We start from the raw sequence: 21,912 nt of genomic DNA on the forward strand, positions 1-21,912 counted from the left end.
TTGTGTGTCTTAATGTGATAATCATTTTCACAGTCGTACCTACCAGGCAGCAAGGTGTCTACTGTCCTGTGATCCTACTAACAGATGGATACAACTGTCCAGAGCAGCCTGAATCCACCATCTAAACTGCTTTTTTAGGCAAATGTCCTACGCATAGACGGGTGATTCAGTTACAACACCTAACCTCTGAAATCCTTTGTATGGACAGGGTTTCCGCTGAACATTTCCAAGGAGACACTGAGAGGCAGGTTTCACAACCCTGAGCTGGGCTCACATTCCCACAGCTAATTGGCCCTGACAAAATGTATGTGCCTTTGGACCTGCCTTGTTATCCTCCACTTCAAGTCTGCACCTACTTATATTTTTCATCCCTTTCTTTTCCCATGAAGCAAATCTTTTGGGGGACACTAAGTACACAATTATTTCACATTCAGGGAAACATGAGAGTCACTCTCTTTGTGCCTCCTCCTTTTGTCCCCTGTTAGTCTTACGTTTCCTCAGCACCCACATTTTAGAGACAAGTTCTTCTCCAGCCTGACCCTGGGGTGATCACATCCAGCATGTTAACCATTTAACCTCTGGGCCACTGAAACCTTCCCTGCAGCGCACTCTAAGTAAATTTGTTTAAAACACGTAAAGAAATACAAGGGAGTTAGCTGAACTGTCTGTTTTGTCTTCTTAGGGTTCAGGTTTATACATAGGCGACTGTGTGCGTGCGTGCGTGCGTGCGTGCGTGCGTGCGTGCGTGCGTGCGTGCGTGCGTGCATGCATGTGTGTGATAGGGAGTGTGTGTATCTGGCACTAAAAGCCATTACTAGAGTGTGGATAGAGCTCATTCACACACCTGGGCCCCTTTCACTGCTGCCCTGTCAAACAAGCGTGACGTGCTCTGAACAGAGCAGCATCACTGGGAAGTCTAAATTAAGCTTCGGGCTGTGACATGGGCAGGACACACTCTCAAACACTTGGTATGTTAGGAGGAGTGAGAGACAGAGACAGAACACACAAATACGGTAAGTGTGCTCTGCAAACATAACATGATGGAATTAAATCAAGAGTTGAATGAATAAAAATCGTGTTGTAATTAAACTAAAGTAATCAATTTGCTGTAACACTGGCCTTTGATTGACTTAAACACCCACAGTCTGACAACTGGCAAAAGAAGCACTGTTGTTGGTCAGTGTGTAAACCAAAGTGAGGCCGTTAGAAAAACACATGACAAGGCAGGGAAACTAAATCCACACCATTCCACTGAAATACTACTCAGCCATGCCCAAATATGTTATTCCAAAATGCTACACTTCAAAAATTAATTCAATAAATCACAGCTAACTAACGAGAGAGTAAGAAAAGCATATTTCATGACATGTCCAAATAGTTTGTCTGTGGAAAAACAGGAGAGAGGAAAGGGAGAGTCGTTCCCAGAATTGAAAACTCCCTGGATCTGGAATATGGGGCGTTGATATTTTCTTAAGTGGGCCTTAGGGATAGCTTGAAACCATGCTTGATGTAGGATTTTATTTGGCTTGGAATAAAAACCGTCCCTAGAGTTCTCCTCCTCCTATAGCCTAGTTAACCCTACCTGACATGGATACACAATTCAGCACGCACACGCACACACCAAACGTTAACTAGGTTGTTATTCATTTTCTTTGTCATCGTCTACCCATAAAACAAAGTCAGTTGAAGCAAATGGGGGCTTTCCTTCACTCCTTTTAGGCTGTGTACTAAATCATTCATGGCTATTAAACAGGACATGTGTGTATTTAAAATGTAACACTTAAATGTGAGCACACACGCAGATGTAGACACACACAGTCGGCGCTTTCATATAATGTCATTCCAACTATAACCTGACATTTCCTCTGTATTGTTGCTTTTCAAATGGACCTGTAAATAACTGGGAGCACAATGAGCGGCCCGCGGCTGGACGGTTAATGAATTCAATTAGTCAATGTCAGGCCGATTAAGAGGTCTGAAAAGAAGCATTGTCAAATCATAGATAGACAATGAGTGTGTGTGTGCATGTGCATATGTGTGTGTGTGTGTGTTAGAGCCAGAATCAATGGCTCTATCAGCCAGCCAGACCAGGCCTCGCACTCTGGGCCTCTCGTTCCATTCATCACCAAGGACCAATGGAAGGCCAATCAGGGAATATATGTGTGAGTGTGTGCTTTGTTGTGTAGGCGTGTGTCTGCGTCACCGTGTCTGTGTGTGTGTGTGTGTGTGTGTGTGTGTGTGTGTGTGTGTGTGTGTGTGTGTGTGTGTGTGTGTGTGTGTGTGTGTGTGTGTATTTTGCTGCATTTTTGTTTACTACTGCATCTCTGTGTGTGTGCAGCAGGCCGTGTGTTTGCATACCAGCAGCTCATTATAACTCTTTGTACCAACACACTGCATATCTCAAAGCCGCTAACATTGCCTCTTATCTCAACAGCCGGCAGAATGCTTTGAAACTGCCAAAGGGCTCATAGATGCTCAGTCAATTAAGAGTAACCTTTATGCTGAAGGATTCACATCCCACAAAAGCTTCTTGTCTGCTTTTACACTATGTACGACAATAGAAATTGGAGCCACGGTACTTGTAGCTGTCAGATGCAGAGTTCAATCGGTGTGGTTATTTTTTTCACAGTGGGCCCTACAGGGAATCGACCTTTTCACTAAGACGTCTGAGCAAACAAAACAAAAAAAAGCAAACAAAACAAAATGCCAAGCAAAACTCCCAGTATTCACACAGCGATTGCCTGACGAGATGGTGCCAAAAGACCACAAACAATAGAGCTCCCCAGCAGCCCACTAAAGCTGACGGAGCCTCTTCACAGGAGGATGCTAAAAACTAAATGTGTTTGGGTAATGGTGCTACACATACAGGGTGAATCATTTTCTGTGGGGAATTTCTTCTACCGATGGAACTTGAAAGAACTTTTGCACACATGTTGGGGGAAAAGAAGGCATTACAAGCTGAGGTCAGACACTGATAATGACGAATGTTTGCATGAATACATTACAGTGACTTTAACACTTTACTGGTGTGACATGAAGAAGCAGATAATAAGGTTTCAGTTAGGGGAGAGAATTTCCATTTCTGGTGTGGGGTGAAGTGCTGGAGAAAGTGTGTACCTGCTAACTATACTTATTACATGTGTGAAAAAATGTAACCACGTGATATGTGTCAGTGTATATTTAAATTCAGACACCACAGTCATATTATTTTTGGTACACTGCATCCTCAAAAGAACAAGGCAGGGATATGAAAAAATAGTCAGAAATGGATAGTTATATTACAAAGGACAATTAAGAGTTACAATAGACTTGGAGTTGCTTTAATTTGATTTGTCCTGTCTTCTCTCTTCTCTTTAATTTTATTGTTGCTGGTAGGATTAAGACCATTTTTTGGTTGTGGTTGGATAAATAAATAGTCAAACATTCCATCACAATTTTGTCAGATCCCAAGTTGATGTTATTAAGCTTTTTATTTTTACCATAGACCAAACAACAGATTAATCAACCATTAAAATAACTGTTTGCCCCTAGCGTCCACTAGTTCAAACCCAGAGAATGTCTGCCACCTTTACTCAAAGAAATGCAAAATATAAGCTAGCCATTAAAATTGCTGCTAATGTTCTGTTATTTAAATATTTGATTTATCAACTAATCCATCATTTCTAATCTATAAAACACAGAGCACTTTATAATGATCTTCATAACGATACCAGCAATGGATGAATGGACGGAGGTTGAATTCTGCAACTGCAATCTATATGTGCAGACTAAGAATAGATGCACGGAGGATGTTTGGAGGGGTTGTTACTGTAATCTTCTCCATAGTTTCTGAGCACTAAGGGGATTGAGGGAGCTTGTCAGTTGTGACTTGAGTGCCTTCATTCAAAGTTTCCTGAGAGGATGTTTTTGCTTTCATCTGTTGTCCATCCGCTGCTCTGACAGACGCTGCAGTTTGCACTGAGTCAGGAAGCTGCAGTCCAACAGGCTCCTCTTGATGGGTCAACTTGCACAGGAGAGATGAATCAATTCTCTGTGAGTGAACACATGGAGCAGACAGGAAGTGTGCACTTGGTCCAGCCTGAGGGCCCCACTGATGCTGCACTATGTTTATCTCTATGTTAGGCTTCTCCTTTCACCCCCTCCTCTCTCTCTCTCACACACACACTCACACACACTCACAGGTTTGCTCAAGCCCTGGCCCAGTCTCTGATTGCATCTGGTCTGTCATCATCAGTGGCCAGCTCAGCTCTTCAGGAGCCCCTGTTGCTCTGATGAAGCAAAGCAGGCTGGACTCCCTCCACTTACCCCATCCACCCACTCCCCACTATTCACCCCATCTCTGGACAAATTTAATTTGGAGGTGCAGAGGACTGATAAAACCAGGAGACAGCATAAGGAGCAAAGGGGGAGGGAGGTAACTCAATACCTCCTCCTGCCCCCTTTCACCTCACACACCTCCTCCTCTCCTTGTTCTCCACCCTGCTCCCCCACCCCATCCATCCCCTGCATCTCCAGACAAAGACATCCTGTTTTTTTTTCCTTTCTGCCATCTTTTCTGTTGTCAGACAGATGACACAATGAAGCTGAGAGACAGGTGGATGAGCAACATGGTGCTTTGGATCTCAGATACATTACCTGTAGAACTCTGCATCTATGCACAGTGGCAGTCTGACTTCTACATGGTCACAGTCCATTTCATCATGTTTATATTCCCTTGTGCAAAACACAGGTTCAAAAATTTGGGATTTAGCTTCTTTAAACTGATCAGTGTGCAATTTTGTGATGTAAGTCAAATGGAAATTTTAAAAAAAAAAAAACTATAAAGGAAAAAGCAAAGTTTTACTGAAGTAATGGTTTGCTGCCTTTCTCTGGTTTATTTGATTGTGAATTGACTATCTTTATGTTTGAAGCAGTGGGTGGGATAAAATCACACTGGGCTCTCACAGCTTGTGATAGGCTCTTTTCACAGTTCTGACATGTTGCTTTCAGAGGAATAATTGACAGATTTGCTGAAAATAGAATATATTTGGAGCCCTAGTACAAAAATATTCCAAATGAACACAAGAAATACTGTAGCACTTGGCCACAGTTAAACCCCGAGAGTAATGTCCCTCTGCAGCATTGTGGGTCACTAAATGGCTGCTTGTTCAGGCCCAAAACTTAAGTGAAGCGGTAACTGAGTATAAATCGCGGCCTCAGTGGCTCCAAGTGGGGCCACTACGATGCGTGAGCGCACACAGATGTTGGCCACAGTCTGTCTGAATGGCCTTTATTGAATTAACCAGAGACTAGAGCGAGCGGTCTGGAGCTGAAGGTTTTCACAGGTCAGTGCGCCCCTCCAGCCCTGCAGCCATAAGACCTCTGAGCCACCTGCAGCTGTGAGACGCAAGCTGAACCTCAACCTGAGGCTGACTCTGTGTGTGCATGAAAGAGGAGAACAAAGACAGAGAAGGCTGACCAACTACTAGACAGATGGATTTCCTTGAAAAAAAAAAGAGCATACCAACCAGACACACCGAGATCTACAGACGAAAGCACACACACAAAAACATACATGCAAAAACAGGTCAGGCACATGAGTGTGTGTATGTATGTGTGTGCCTTCATCTGGACAGGTGAGAGTTGAAATTACCACATATATACAGGCACTAAAGACACACTTGTCCATGTACACACACATGCACAACACCAAGTCCCCGGTCTCTTTATGAAACCAATGTGAAAAGTGCCTTTTTCCCTCTGACATGGACCAGATCGTGTTACCATGCCAGCCCTCCTTGCCAAACTGGTGAATGGGCATCAACACCCGCTCTGCTGCTCATCTATTATTGAAGCTGACATAATTGCAGAGGGGCATCATTCACCAACATCAAGACTCCCAATATAAAAGGGCCTTAAATTATTCAGGAACGAGGTGCCCATACCACGCTGGGAAGTGGGGGATTTCTCACACGATGAGCTCATGGCCTCTCAGACGCAGGAGGGCGTGAGGGTGTGTCTGTGTGTTTATATGTGTGTGTATGTATTCTCATGATCATGTGTCATGTGTCAACTGGAGGTTAGTAAATAAAAGAAGTCGACCGAGTCCATCGCTGGATTTATCACCAGGGGAAGCGGCAGGGCTGTGACCTCCTGCACTCCTCACCTTCAGTTTCAAAACCACCACAGTCTAACACCACCTTCATTAATCAGGAGGGTTTGTGTGTGTGTGTGCGTTTGATAAAGAAGAGGGAGGGGTGAGACTCATTTGTATTCAAGTAAACTTCAGGAATCAGCATATACTGTGATTACTGGTTAGGCAAATTGCTAAGCATGATTGATTGTGTCTCATTGTTGGGATAATGTGTGATCTGTGACCGATTGATTGTGTCTCACAGCACAAAATGGCTCATTTGAATTTTTACTGCCGACTACTTGTGTTGCTATGAAATGTCATCAAATTGTTCCTAAATGTGATAGAAAATCTTCACTCATCAGCGCTGCATAATGAGTGCAGCAGACACTAAAATTTATACATCTCAAGGAAGAAATTCAGCATCTCTTCCAGTGGCCAGAACATCAGTTTTTACATTCGAGATACATATTTATTCTGTGTTTGGACCTCTCTTCTTCTGAAGATGGATCAAAACGATGTTGTAAATAAATAAAAATATATATGAAGAATGCCTCAACCAAATGCTGATTGTAAATGTGAAAGTGGAATTATGGTAGCCTAGCCATGCTACACCCATGTTTCTGACGGCACAAGGGTCTAGGAACTCTCGACAGGGAGGGAGGCGGGCTAAAAGGTTGTCTATCAAATCACTCTGCAGCAATTGGGTAGGTATACAACCAATCAGCGCAACGAATAGGCTCCTAGAGCGCCGGAAATCAGAGGATGTGGGAGTTCGGTGAAGCCTTATTTATACAGTCAATGGGTGAAGCTCAAGTATATTACAGACATGTTAACAGAAAGATTATTCAGAGTCGGTGCTAATGGAGCTCAACGACTGTTGTCGTTTTTGTTGTCGACCCTGGCAGAGAATTAAATTCGTTGCCGTGGGTTGTCTAGCGTGGCTAGGCTAGTTGTTTCCGGTTGTTTTTGTCAGAATCGTCACGCCTCTGTCGTCACTTAGTTACGCCCGCCTTCTGACTCTACACTTCATGGTGATTCATCGGCCAGTTTTGGGAGCATCCAGCCTCGAGCCTTATGGAGGGTAACTAGACCCACCCTGGCAGAGAATTAAATTCGTTGCCGTGGGTTGTCTAGCGCGGCTAGACTAGAATTACGGTATTTTCAGAGCAAATAAAGATTAGCTGTTAGTTTTGCATGTTACAGTCTGAAATCATATATAACAACTCATACAGTGACAATGGCATCATGTCTTTATTCTAACTTATCAGTCCGGTAGGCTGTTTTCATATCTTCACACTTGAATTCCACAGCAAGTGATATTTATGACTTTCTCTCACAGAAAAAAAACACTTTGAAATGCCTGATTTGCAGCTATCATAATTGCAAGCTTTTTCTGAAAGCAATGATAAACACAGACAGCACGACAGTCTAGTTTTGCCCAGAGTAGTCTAAACAAAGTCAGACATTTGACGTCTAGAGTCTGAAGAGTTTCAGCATTGATGGAAATATCAGGACTCATTTTCCGCCCCTGAGAAGGAAGCCATTAACTTCCATTCATTCCTGTACTGTATGAAAAACAACTTCCACACTGCAAGACAATCCATCAAAACAACTATCAAGCTTGCATTTGGCCTGTTTTGTCATTATCTCAGTGTGCTGAGATGAGTATTTTCATATCATTGTGTGCATTACATTAGAGTCTGGTTACTGTCAATCACTTCACAGAGATAGGAAGAGACAGATTGCTGCCTCACACAGTTACTTATCACATCCATTCATCCATTCCTTAAAGACACCCTCTGGCAAAAATCCTGTTTTTTACCCTGTTAACACGTCCATATGGTGTTTTTTACGTGCTAGAAAACACATCATGAGCGAAATAATTAGGCAGCGCCATGACTGAGCATTTGCACCTTCAAGCATCAGTGTACCAATGACAGTCACAATAACACACAGATTCACACTTTCAGGGCTTCACACATGTAGGGCTGAATGACTCAGACATTACAACTTACCATTCTGAGTCCTAGATGAGTTGAAGTGCTTGAGCTGCAGCGAGTGGGGAGGGTTGGAACTAAACTGCATTTTCATTTGAAATAAACTTTATTTCATTTTTGAAAGTAACATGTTTTCTCATTCTAATTATCTAACGCTGATACACAGAAGGCCTTACAGGGGTTTCATGTATGACTGGAGAGGGACTTGAGGCAAATTTTAGGAAGACAGCAATGAATTTCTAAACATTGGACACCTGTGAAGTTTACATTTTAAATAGTGTATGCATTCCAAATTGCTGAAGGAAAATAGACACAGGCAGATAAGCTTTAAATTATGTGTATATTCCTTTGGAAGCTGTTTCTCCTAAGAATGTAGTAAGCATTTAAGGAAAGGCAAGGAAAGACCCTGAGGTAAGTACAATGTGGGTGAAAACAAGCTGCAAAGTTGTCCTAAACTGTACCAGTGCACTTGACCTTATGTAACAATATAACAAATGAGGCTGTATTATCCACAGCTTCTGAAAACTCTTCTCACTTGTTCCTTAAGTGACAGTAACACCACAACAATACCACTAAAAGTCAACCGATGTGTGAAGTCAGCTGTATGACCAAACAGTCAAACTTTACCAGCCTCCTACAGGGACCATCAAGGGAAATCAACCTCCCTTAGCTAATAAACGGTAATGACCTGCTTCCCGACACGTCTCGGAGCCTAACTTCATGTCGGCGTGGTGATGAGGACAAAACAGCGGAGCCAGCAGAAAGAAGCTGCGCCTGGGGTGGCCCGGTAATTACTGTTAATTGGTTTAACATGGGGATGGACGGAAAGAAGGATGAGAGAGAGGAGTGGAAGGAAGGATGGAGTTCTCGCTCCAAGCCCCCTTCTCAGCTTGTTTGATGTGATAGCGTGTGTTATCGCAGCTCTCTATCAGAAGCATGAGCTAATGGAGGAGAGTGGGGAGGGGAGGTTAGATATGCAGGGCGGCAAGTAAGCAGTCTGGTAAACAAGCATCGACTCATGCATGCACAAACATACAGAAATACAAAAATGCATGAATTATGCAGACAAACAAACGTTGGCCATGGAGTACAGGTACCATAAGGACATAAAAAACACATGCACATAGAAAATCTAAGTATGAAACACATAGATAAGTGTGCATATATTGACCACATGCAGACATTCGACTCACTACTGTAAAGCACACGCACTCAGATTACACAGAGCCTGAGGAAAGCTGCTCATCCAGATAAGACAAGCAGTCTGAGGGCCATTTACGGCCATTTGATGCATAATGAGCCTCCTATCAGTGGCTGTGTGGGCAGAGAGATGAGGTGTGGAGTATTCCCCGTTCAGCTCTATGCTAATACACTGACCATAACCTCATCAACAACCTCTGGACATATACACAGTGCTGCACTGTAATCTGCCTGAGAGACACGGAGAGAGACAAAGAACAACAGATTTCTGGGGAAGATGAAACAGACACTTTGTACCAAAGGCTCCGGTGTGGTTGTGTAGAGATAAAAACAAAAGAGTGAACGAATAAATGAGGTAGGACACTGACCCTTACTTTCTCTTGCATAATTTTCATTGATGCTGGAATTGAGATGATCTGCATCCATTTTTTTAAAAAGGCAAATACATGATGTTTTTCATTCTGAATTGCAGCTGTACTCCACTATTTACAATGTTTCTGTCTTCATATAACAATCAGTTTGTGTTTACTGTTACACAAAAGCAGTGAAATGCCAGAGAGTGCAGAACAGAGGATTGTTACAACATTGAAAAAACTGGACCCCAACATGTTTTAAACACATCTTCTTCTTAAACCGCCCTCATACACATTGCACCTTGAAGACTACAGACTTGTAGCATTCCATGGTTACTGAGAAAACCACCGGGTGTGGGCAACATGTTCCCAACGAATTGTTTCCTTGCTGTTCTTGTCTCTCAAGCTGCACAATTCAGTGTGAGTGAGAAAGAAGCTTATAAAAGTTTCATTTCAGACAGTTAGTTCCGGGATGAAAATGTCCCCATCCACAAGACATGAGAGGTCATTGAATAGTTCAATGAGTGCATGAACCACATGTTATGGCCTTCACTGTTTACAGATCTCATGGTAACGTGCTTTGTAGAGTTTAGTCAACAGGTAGTGCAAATCATAACGACTGTATAACATGTTGATAACTCTCATTTGAAAATATAATATGCAATGAATTCTATATATGTGTATCTGGTTTCTTTTTTTTCCGACTTGCATGCTCTTGCACACATTCATCTTGCACCCTTTAGCAAGAGACACCAACAAAAACCAGTGTCCTTGTACTTATAAACACAGCGTTTAATAGAATCACTAATGGTCTAAAACTCCACAGATTGTCTTTAATGTCACAATGATTTTTAATAACTGCCAATTAGATGTGATTCAGTCTCACAAATGAAGAGCATAAATATAAATTAGAGCACGCTAGTATTTAGAAAGTCGGTATTCACCCTTTTCCCCTACTCTTTGAACATTTATGGAAATAAAAAGAAACGCATTTAAAAATTCACAAACTGAGCGAGCACAGCACTTCTGGCATTTATGGTTGTGGTGATATACACACCGCAATGACACTAAACAAATCCACACGTCTGTGTTTTATTCAACAAGCGCATTGCACTGTTACTCTGGAAGGAGACACTAAATTTAGAGGGAACCTGAGCTACTGTTTCACACCAGAGAGTCTTGACTAGCTTCTGTGAGGCCCCAGTCACATACACACTGACATACTGCAGTTCTATTTCTGGGTAAAACAGGCCACCACTGACACCATAAAGACAGGTCTCGTCTACTTAGTTTTACGATTACTTCAATACACGCAATCAGCTGTAAAATTCACCCTCACACAAAAAAGCCCTCCAATAAGCCCCTCTCATGGAGGCAATAAAACTCAGCCGCCCCGGGCAGAAAACTGCTACTCCTCAAGTAAATTTAAGTCCCAACTTCTCTCGTTGAAAGACACACACACACACACACACACACACACACACACACACACACACACACACACACACACACACACACACACACACACACACACACACAAAGAAATACCATAATGTTTCCTCTTTTGGACAAAGGAGTCATCTAGAAAACTGAGGGCCACAGGGAAGTGGAGCAGTGAAATCAGCAGCTGTAAACCATGATGGCAGGCTGATTGGTAAATAGGCCTGCCTGTCAGCTGGGCTTACGGAGGGATGGTCATAAAACAGCAGCACATACACAGGTTTGCTGGATGCTGCAGGAGCGAAGACCATAAATATACACCCTTCACATATATTTCTAACTATGTCAGGAGATGTGATTCAACATAGTATGTTTCCTCCTGGGTTTTATTGATATTTGTGAGAATGCTGCATATTTTACAGCATTGATTTCTCTGCTGAACATGTACCATAGCCAGAGACACAATAACAGATCCTCTAAAATCTACACATTGATGTGTGGCATCACAGACAGAAGAGGAAGGAGGTTAGCACGTTGTTAGCGAAGGCCATTACATCACCAACATCATCTCAAGCCCCATTAGGTTTAACAGTCGCAGGTAAGTCACAGAACACGTCCCCATCACCAATGTAGCCGGAGCGCAGTGTCAACTTTATAGTTTAACAGCTGTCACATTTGATATCAGAGTAAAGTAGACATCTGTATAGTGTGACAAGAGCTGTATTTTGTGTCAAGTTGGATTTGTATGACTGCCCTTAATCAGAACAGCTTTAGAAAGTCTTGCGCTCGTGTCAACATGGAGATGTTCTCCAAATGTTTTACATCTTAATGCCACTCAGTCTCAGTCAGGGGTGTCTGACTGAAGCTAAAGTGCAGCACAACTCAGTGTCGTTAGGGCTTACGTGACTTCACATAACCCTGACTGAAACTGTGTAGGTGCTATACAGGGTAAATCCAACCCTGAAGATTCTCTAAATCTGGTCGACACTGTGTATGCACGTGTGTCTCTTCTCCACAAAGTTCATTATTCCAGAGTTTTTAGCTGCGACTTAAACGCCTATTAACAGGTTTCTCGCAAGTCCTCCTCCCAGCTTTCCTCTCTCTCCCTCTATCTATCGACAATCCGGACTCTCCTCATCTCTAAACCTCACCAGCACAATACAGGTTTTAGCAGGGATGAGAGACAGTGGTGATCGCTGCTTGAGTTCATCATCGAGGGTATAAGCCTGAAAGTTAACCAGCACTGGGCCATTAGGCTTTCAATGCGTAAGCTCTCAGAGCTGTGTAGTACTGCCAATGAGCGATGCTTCAAAGATGTGTATGGTGGGAGTGGAGCGGCAGAAGGCTTAGGGCTTTAAAGTACTGTAGTTGTGGGGAAGTTTTCTGAAGTACGCTGAGTGGAGATTTCCTCGCAGAGGGAGGGAGAACCAGTCTTACAGTAGAAGGGATGAGTTGAAGAACTAATGTGTAAACCATCTGTGTGACTGATAAAAGTGATTTGTGCTCCCATCCGTGTCTTCGAAAAGTCAATGAACAGGATTTACTCGTAAAAGAAGAGGGGTCTGCTGAGGCCCTTTTGATCACTCAGGAAGAAACTGAGTGAAACAGAAGCGGTCCAAAAACTTTCTGAGTTGAAAATATGACAATCCATCCAATGTACAATCACAAACAAACACACATACAACTTAGCAGACCATGGAATAGAAACATAAATCCTGGCTGAATGCTCAGATTTATGTGCACACACTCCTGGACACTTTAGGTGAGCTTGTGTGTCTGGTGTCCCCTGCTGTGAGATACTTTACAGAGTGACTGCTACAAAGCAGGCTGAATCATATACCACAGAAGCTCTGTGCACCCATAGCACCCAGGCTTAATGTAAGGCATAACAGCAGCACTGCCAATAGACAAAAGGAAACCATTTGGAGTCATTTCACGCATGGTGTAAGGCAACTGTCTGAGGAAGAGGAGGAGGAGGAGGACAGTGGATAATAAATGGGACATTCTCCCTCCCCATCTGCCTCTGGAGAAAGACAGTCTTCCCACTCTTCCCACATCAAGGTGACGGCAGGAAAGAGAGAGCATGGCTGGTTTCTACTTCATGCCTGTTATGCTTTTTGGTATGACTGCATGCCTAAGAACTCCAGCACTTCAGTAATTCTTTGAGGAAATGTAGGTCTTCACATCTCCAACAAGTTTCCTGAAGTTTCCAGCATTACATTGTCATTCGTAACTTTGCAAATCTGGTCAAATGCATATCTATGTAAAGCATGCGTTATCCTGAAGAGTGGAAGAAGCAGACTAAGTTTCTGTGATCAAAAGTCCCTTTAGAGACCATTTAAAGGAATCTAAGGCTGCGGTGATTAGTCACCATAATCAAAGACAATCAATGTTTATAACTAGGGTAAACGGTTACTTGATTTTAAATCGAAATATGGATTTGAGACAATGCTGTTAGCAAATCACAAAGGCTACAGTTTAGAACATGCATTATGCAGTATGTGTGACCCACAAAGTCAATGTAAGGAGGAAGGATGGCAGTATGAGTCAGCAACAGGACTTTTACCAAGGAGACCAGGGCCCATATCCCATGTGGACCACTATATTTATACGTACGTTTTGTTTACAATGTCTGCTTTTGATTTTACTTGCTGTTTGGTTAAGCTGACGCACCAAACCTATGTGCTTACAGCCATGGCCATAAGTTTGGACACAGCATGACTTACTATGTCTGTTTTGATGTCTATTACAGAACATAACTAATATTTTTTGATAGCACCAGTTTAATTAGTCAACAAATCAACAAGGGATATAATATTATCAATAAATTCCAATAATTGGAACAACTTTGTTCCCAAAACATAATATTAGAAGAAAATAACAAAAAAATGCAGTACTTTCACAACCGAATTTGGTAAGAATAACAAAATGACACCAAACTCTTTTGATGTTTTTTTTAAATATGAAACTTAATATAGTTCTCAGGAGTTGTGTACTGTATTGTAAGTGACAATTTTGTGGTATTTTCTGAGATTCACAAGCGTCATGGTACTTGTGTCCAAACTTATGGCCATGGCTGTAGGTTTAGGGAAAATCTCAGTTTGGTTGACATTTTCACAACAATAGCTACATTGTTATTATTTAGTTAAGTTTAGGTGCCACATCTATGTGACTACATGTAGAAAAATGCTTTGGTTCGGGTTAAAATAAATCCTTGAAGTTACTCTTCTATTATCTGGGTTACCAGGCTGACAAGTCTTGTCCCATCTAATGTTTGATCAGTTGGCTAAAAGGGAGCAACAGTAAAGCAATAAAATAAATGGCAAAGTTAAGTTGATTTGAAACATATTGTCAAGGTAATAACGTGGAAAATATGTTCCTTGAAATGTAATTGAATGAGAATACAATTGCACAGGAGTGTTATTTTTTTGTGACAGGGCTGCCTCCTTGTGTGACAGTCATGCTTTGATGGTATCTCATGTGGAAATTTTCACACGTTCAAAATCTACACTGAATATTAAACTTAAGCTTGACTTTCAAAATTGACCAAAAAAAACAAGAAATTATAATCGCAATAGCTGTCAGAAAATTTGCAAATAAATATTTTAGTGGTTGGTGGTTTTAGCAGTTTAAATGGGATACCACAACACTCCCACTGCACGAGCACCTGAACATAAAACAAACAGGTGCCGTTCTGGAAGATCACCTCCAGAAAAAGGAAAGCCACTCAAGAGTTGTGAATTCATTAGGGAGAACTTTAGGATTTATTGTCCTTACAGCTTTGAAATACACTCATAAAGTTCAGAACTCAAAAGGAACTTAAATTGTATGGTCTGTTTGATTTTTTGAAGGAAACTTATTTCAGATTAATTGATTAATCTGTACAATAGTCGACAAATAAATAAATTTAAAAAACACAGTCTTTAGTGGCAGCCCCACAGGAATCTGTGGAGCTCTGAGTTCTCGTGATGTGGACTGTTGCTGTTGAATACCCATGTCTTCAATATGCCCTGAATAGACAGGCACGCTTCAACACCAGGGGTAATGTGATATCCCTGATACGTGGAGAAGCACAGCACATGGTTTTGATCTGCAACCAACAACTGACTTAAGTGTCCTTGACTAAAAACCCACCTAACGTCACTTTTAGGATAACAGCATCAACTGAATACTTGAAATAGTGATGGAATAATAGAAGACAGAATGTGGTCTAAATATGTCTTTGGCCAAATGGATACAATCTATTATATAATCACAAAATTCTGTATTAATGTGAAAGATTTTAAAAGTTAATTCTGGGAGTGACTTGGCAGTAAGTACTACAAGCGTTCCTGCTTACAGAGGAATTTGACCTGATTCAATAGTCGGCCTACACAAGCTCCAACAGTGACACCACAGTGCCCCCTGCTGAAGCAGGAAAATTATACGATTGTTGGGGAGCCTCAAGTCATCAGTGTGCTGGAAGCTCCTGTTTCAGCTGGTGGATCATTCTGACACCCAGGAGAGGAGATTATACTTTTTCTGATGTATGCACTCATTGACATGCTCCTGCCACAGTTGAGTGAGTCAGTGGGAGATGTTTGCTATAGATCAAGAATTCCCAGTTGTCCCCTCAGAGTAATGTGCTTTGTAGAGTTTAGTCAATGGGTAAAGCAAGTCATAAAGACTGTATCAGATTCTGACAGCTCTCACTTGAGGCGCTCATATTAAGAACATGTGCAATACGTTCCTGGAGATAAAGGTTACATTTTTTATCTGTGTATCTGGTTTCTTTTTGTAAGAGTTTGATTTGATCAATCAACCATAGCAGCACTTACAGCAAGGTTACTCCGTCTGACTTGGTAAGATACTGACTTTTGCAAAAGTAAGTTGATCACGTGTGGTGAAACAAGGTCAAAACATACCTTGTTTACTAATGAGATGTGTCTAAAGAAACTCAACAGTGATGAAAACTCTGATCATCACTACATCCTCTGTATGACATATTTATTATTCCCTTTCAACCCACCTCAGAGGATCAGCAGGTCTATCCACTAAATGTTAACACTTGTGTTCTCATTTAAGATTTAGATTAGAATGGCTCATAAAAGATCCAGAAACCAGGCTAGAATTACAAGCTCCTTTGGATTCAATGATGTTAACAATGTTATATGCATCTCCAGCTGTACTGGCATTATTGAGTGAGTAATTAATTGTTGAATTACATCATCACTTTTTGGAAACAGGTATAATGCTTCTGCCTTTACCAGCCATGCATGATGATTTAGATTTTGTACCATGTTTAGAGGGGGGCTTGACTGGATGCACAAAGATATACATCTTCTTAAAGTTTCTCTAATAACTCAGTCATTGAAAACTCATCTTCATGTCAAAGTTACATACTGACAAGTATCTTTCATTAAAATATTCCCTTTCTGCCTTTAAATGGTTCGATTGTATCTATACACTGTTGTTTCCAGTAGAATGTGCAGATCTATGAAGTTCCTATTTCTTTCTTCATCAAAATCCCCATAAAAAAAGCACTGTGTTAAGATAATTATAGCACTCCCGTTGAAGAGATATATTGGACAAAAATAGTTTAAAACCCTCCTCATTACCTGCTCTGCAATCCTGCTTGGGAGAAGCAATACAAGCTACTACAACAGTTATACAAAACAGCATTTACACATGCAGTGAATCAAAGATTTTCAAGTATGTACAAAAAAATGGGTGTTCCTCTGTATTCAAATTCAAAAGCAATATCTCAGATATCAAAGAAGAATTAGCCCATATCACAGACAAATGTTTTACAAACACTATTACACTGCAAATGTGGACAGTGGAAAAAGGCCCATCCATTCTCATTCCTGATACATTATGTCTGATCCGTAGTGAAGCTTCCATACAACTTTCTGAGACAGACCTTTTTGTAAAAGACAGGGTCGTTCAAAATCAGAATCAGTAGATCTGGGCTTGAATGGGCTTGCCCGGAGAGCCATGAGAATTTCATATATCTACAGGAAAATGTATTGTGCAAAAATGTTATAGTTTGTTATTGCTATTCCAAGTGTTTTCTTTGTATAGTAATGGTACACAATAATTTAACACAGAAATGCTGTCTTGACAAAGCAACATTTGTTCAAAAAACCTTTTTGGGAAAGCACAGGTAACACATTTCAATATTTCATCTGGAGTCTCTCCTCTATCAAGCCAGCCGTGAAATACAGGCGGTGAGTGTGTTGTTCCACTCGGCATAAACACAGCACCCCCTCACTGAGACCAGCCTCGTTTAAATGGATGAGACGTCACACGTGTTAAATAACAGAGGCACACTGCCACAGTCTGATATGGTGGGGTTAATCTGCAGACGAACAAATACACACCGTCTGCAGAGCTTACTACAAACAACCCAAATAACACAAAGAAAGGCGTGCATTCGTACACGTAGACGCAGCCAAACCTATAGCAACGGAAAGGCAGACATATATGCAGACACACACACCAGAACAGACCACCTGTCGATGTGCGCCGAACGCCACAGGCAGCATCACCTGCTTGCGGGAATCAAACTCTTTGATATTCATATCAACCTCCAGCTCCATACACTCCAATCAAATACCTCTTACTTTCCTTTTTCTATCTCTTTCTATCGCTCTCCCAGAAATAATAACACCACATAAAAGTGGCATGTTGAAATGAAGCTGTGCAAGGGGGTGTTTGATCCCAAGAAAACGCGCCAGATTTTCTAGAGCCGCGCAATCTGCAAACCGTGGAGAGAGCAAAGAAAGGGACAAATAAACAAAGTGCTAAGAAGTCTAAAAAAGTTTGCGGCAACAAAAAGAAATAAATAAAAATGGAGGCAGCAGTATGAACGTATCATATCAGAAGCACCTGCACACACACTTGTTCTCGACTGGTGTGTGGAGATGTAAGCAGCAACAGAAAGGGCACTAAGCCAGGTTATGGAAGGGCACGAGGCCAGGGTGACTGTCCTGCCAAACTGCCCTCCAGGCAGCCGAGGACAATCCACCATCATGACTGTCATCAACATCACAATTAGATAGCAGTGCCCAGCTGGTAGACTCGGATGCACTGATGGGGGGAGAGGGACAAAAAAATGATAAATAAAAAATATCTTAAAAATGCAGACAATGAGCAGATATGTGCAACATAAAAGTAATATTAATAGCTTTCACACAACACAATTACACAACTATTTTTCTAGTATCAGATTAAGGTAACTGTTTTTTTCTACATATACATTTTCAGGAATCTTCTTTGCAAAGAGAATGACAGGTAATAACAAAAAACAAACAACACACATCAACATGTTCAGTTGCTTCTGAAACACGTGAAATTATCCCACCCGAGCAGATGCTGATAAGGATGAGGGGTTGTCAAATCAAGAAGAATAGGTTCATTCTACACGTGTCTTGGCCATCCACTGTTCTCTGTGCTTTGCTTTGTTTAACACAGATTGAGTATTCACTGTGCAATAATATTGGACTTTATTGCACTTTTGTGGAAAATGTATCTCTGCCGCAAAACCCTCTCCTCTCCTTATATGAAACACAACTGTAATGGTAAATGCTTTAGTTTTCACTATGCAATTTATTTTGCCTTCCAAGTAATGTGTGGCTGAAATGTAGCTCTGTATTCTCCCCCTGCGGCAAAACTCATTTTCACAGCCACATGACAAAATATTAACATAGGCTTCAGAATGAAATGTCAGAGTGAGTTCTTTGTTAAACTAAAGTAGGGGCTGGTTCTCCTAAAGCTGCTTGAAGAGGAGGAACTCCCAGTGCAGTTTGTCTGGTCTCAGGTGACACACCTCGGCTAACAGGACTGCTAATTGGAGCATAGCACTATAAGAGTAGACACACATATACACACATGCAGGCCACAGGGGAGTTGTAGGATACACTCAGGGTTTTTCTAGTGTGTGTGTGTGTGTGTGTGTGTGTGTGTGTGTGTGTGTGTGTGCTTGTATGTGTGTGTGCATGTGTGTGTGTGTGTGGAACAAGTGTTTCTATACAGGGGCATTTTTAATGTCTTGGTTTTGAATTATTAAACATTAGCATACATAAAACACACAGAGAAACTGGAAGAGATGCAAAGACTCAGAGGTGTTTTGACTTGACAAAAGTGTAGAAGTGTGTGTTTCTCTTTCTAGGTCTTTTTAATTCAATCCCTCTTTTCCTAAAAATAAGTGTGGAAGCAACATCTTGAATAAAATATTAGCATGTGTTGTTGATGGAGCAACCTGGTTATGGATCTGAGTGTATGTGTGTGTGCATGAACACAATGAATAACTTGTCACTCTGCAGTATGTCTCCACATTACACAAACTATCTGGATCACAAACACACACACACACACATACAGATTGCTGTGAACACCGTCCTCCACTGTTGTGTAAATCTCACACGTATTCTATCCTACTTGTGCTGAATCCCACATCTTCAGCACACATAATTTCCTCTGCTATTTCATTTCACTTAGAGTTGTGTGTTGTTGCAAGAAACATGCATCTCATCTGCACACTCCTACAGAAGAAGCAAGGAGCGTAGTGAATCAAAACAACAAAAAGCAGATTTCTTTTGGTTGTTTGTGTGAAAGGGGTGTGTTACACAGTTGTTGTTCCAAGGGCCATATTTGAATACAAGTAGGTAGCACATCTGTCAACTATGTTTTTTTTTTTTTTCTGTCATGAATTATTAACATCCTGTCATCGCTAGCAGCAACCGTCACCATTTTACTTAGAAATAAAAGTAATGTGCCAGAACTGTATGCTGTATCTGGGACCACACAGTGTTTGTGGTGTGGAAACTTGGAGGCCCTTAATGCAGCAGACCCTTAGGACAAAACACATACATGAATAAAAGGGCAAACATGGAGGAAAACATGCTGTATATATGGTATACAGAAAACCACACACAAGTAGGGAAAGCACATGAAAAAATAACAAAGTTCTCCAGGACCCGAACAGAGAGTGATGGGCTTAATTGGATATGGAGCAAAGTTACAGAGATACTTGCTTAAATCTGTTGAAATTTTTATTCTAGGACTGATATACTTCACCAGAGGTAAGCTTATCCATATATTGTCTTGCAGAAGTTTTCTTACATGTTGCACTTCCAGATCTGCAGCATGCTTTGTGCTTGGGGGTTTCCATACTTTGCAGCACAGAAAACAAACCAAATGATCAGCAAAAGCTTTGTAGTTTATGACAGGGATTTTAAATTGCACTTAATCAAACAGTTACATGTGCACTTTAATGGGTGATACCAGACCGGCATGCACAAGAGGTCAGCAATCAGCTGCATAAGAGCAGCATAACAACACCTGTAAAGCTGAGGTTTATACTACGGTTCAAGTTCAACATAGCCTGGCTTTCTTTGTGTAAGCTGGCTCAACAAAACCTAAATTCCTAATCAGAGATAATTGGTAGCAACTATATTTGTTAATCCACGTTTTCTTCACCAGGCTCTGTGCACACTTCCGTAGAACAGGCCTTTAGCACATCACTTCACAAATCACAAATTTGTGAAAGAGTGGCACTTATAGCTGATTATAATCCCAGACTCTAAACAGAACCTCCTAAGATGAAGGCTAGTTGTGCAGCATCAGTTACCATGGTGATCAAGCCCAGTTAAAATAGAGCCACCTTCGTGACATTCAAAAATGTGGCTTTAAGCTCCACATACCTCACTAACCCATTTTTCTCATTTCATAGAATAACCCTCTGGTTGGGATTTAAAATGTTGCTCAATAACAGATTCTTGGCAAAAATGGTCGGTAAAATCATGACGCAAAAGCCAAAAAATACCGGATAAAACATGGCTATTGCTCTTAAATAGAGTCACGATTGAAAACTAAATATCTGACTTTCAATTAAATAACAAAAACAACTCTGATTATTTCCGTATGTGGATTGGAATAAATGTTTGGCATTTGGGAAAAGAAAACATCTAATTTCATCTGTGAGCTACAGAAACTTCATTTCACTAATGTGGGGCTTGAACTCACTCACATTTACTTTGGCACAGTTTGATACCATCTTACCACTTTACACATAATATAACTAGCATTTTCCACACAGTAACATCCTTGAGTTTGACAGAAGAGTTTTCTATAATAAGACTTCTGGGAGCTGAGACGAGGGTGCGAATGTGTGTGTATAAGTATGTTGATGTGATCAGTAGAGGTAGCACATGTGCAGTATGTATGCTGCTTTATGATCAATATGGGATTAGAGAGGACAAGCAAGGTCTGACTCTTGTCTTTTCTGTCATTTCATTGATTGTTTTATGGGCCTTGTTGAAGACAACGCAGGCAGTAGAGAATAAAAAAGAGAATGAAAATGAGGTGTGGACAGAAAGACAATGTCTTTAGTGGAGCTTAAGGAGGGGTTGTGAGAGACAGCACTAACTGTGATTCCTCGAACACCATGAGGTAGGGCTGGGCGATAAATCGAATTAATTCGATTAATTCGCCTTTTTAAAACCTGACGATTTGAAAATTTGTCAAATCGTAAAATCGAGGCGAGCTTAAATATATAACAATACAGATTCTTCTTCTGCCTTTCACGACTTGTGCACTGGCGGTTGCTTCCACCTCTTATCTCCTTCCGCCAAAACACTCACATTCCCGTCACGGCGGACAACAGCAGACGAAGAGTTGGTCGCAAGAAAAGGGCCTCATGTTACATCGATTCTATGGAAGTGGTTCGGCTTTGACAAGACTGACACAGAGCAAATTACAGTCATGTGCAAGGTTTGCAAAAGTACTGTGAAAAGTAGCAGCACAACTAACCTCTTTCAGCACC

At 41.3% G+C, this 21,912-nt stretch overlaps 1 protein-coding gene across 2 annotated transcripts in view; it reads right to left on the reverse strand.

Annotated features, from left to right (window-relative positions):
• The window catches only part of LOC110951091 (partitioning defective 3 homolog), a 400,033-nt gene that overhangs the window by 307,764 nt on the left and 70,357 nt on the right, over positions 1 to 21,912 (reverse strand). The window lies entirely within an intron of this gene.

This window comes from Acanthochromis polyacanthus, chromosome 20, assembly GCF_021347895.1.
Source record: "Acanthochromis polyacanthus isolate Apoly-LR-REF ecotype Palm Island chromosome 20, KAUST_Apoly_ChrSc, whole genome shotgun sequence".
NCBI classification, from domain to species: domain Eukaryota; kingdom Metazoa; phylum Chordata; class Actinopteri; family Pomacentridae; genus Acanthochromis; species Acanthochromis polyacanthus.